This window comes from Glycine soja, chromosome 4, assembly GCF_004193775.1.
Source record: "Glycine soja cultivar W05 chromosome 4, ASM419377v2, whole genome shotgun sequence".
NCBI classification, from domain to species: domain Eukaryota; kingdom Viridiplantae; phylum Streptophyta; class Magnoliopsida; order Fabales; family Fabaceae; genus Glycine; species Glycine soja.
This window is the reverse complement of record NC_041005.1, coordinates 38821476-38822203: the sequence shown is the minus strand read 5'-3', so window position 1 is coordinate 38822203 and position 728 is coordinate 38821476. Positions and strand designations below refer to the sequence as shown.

The 728-nt window shown below is 45.2% G+C and overlaps 1 non-coding gene across 1 annotated transcript; it reads right to left on the bottom strand.

The window, feature by feature from the left end:
• Positions 1–208: 208 nt before the first annotated feature.
• Positions 209–315, bottom strand: LOC114411016. Its single transcript, XR_003666403.1, has one exon. It is a non-coding gene; the product is annotated as a small nucleolar RNA R71 (small nucleolar RNA).
• Positions 316–728: the final 413 nt, after the last annotated feature.

Genomic DNA, 728 nt, shown 5'->3' with positions numbered 1-728 from the left:
CAAACATTTGAAGGAATTTCATATTGTCTGCTCCACCATGAAACCCCCAGATGTCCAGGAGGATCACATATTTCTGAAGGCTTTTCCTCATTCTCTGGAGGGAGTGGCAAAGGACTGGCTGTATTACCTTACTCCAAGGTCCATCACGAGCTGGGATGACCTTAAGAGAGTATTCTTAGAAAAAATTTTCCCTGCTTCCAGGACCACAGCCATCAGGAAAGATATCTCAGGTATTAGACAACTCAGTGGAGAGAGCCTGTATGAGTACTGGGAGCGATTTAAAAAACTATGTGCCAGTTGCCCTCACCATCAGATTTCGGAGCAGCTTCTTGTCCAATATTTTTATGAAGGACTCAATAATATGGAGAGAAGTATGATAGATGCTGCCAGTGGTGGAGCCCTTGGAGACATGACTCCTGCTGAAGCCAGAAATTTAATTGAGAAGATGGCTTCCAACTCTCAGCAGTTTAGCGCCAGAAATGATGCCATAGTCATTAGCGGAGTGCATGAGGTAGCTACAAACTCAGCTGCATCATCTGAGACTAAGAAGCTTGAAGGCAAACTGGATGCATTGGTTAACTTGGTAACCCAGCTGGCCTTGAATCAGAAATCTGTACCTATTGCAAGGGTTTGTGCTTTGTGCTCCTCTGCTAACCACCATACAGACCTTTGCCCTTCCATGCAGAAACCTGGAGCAATCGAGCAGCCTGAAGCTTATGCTGCAAATA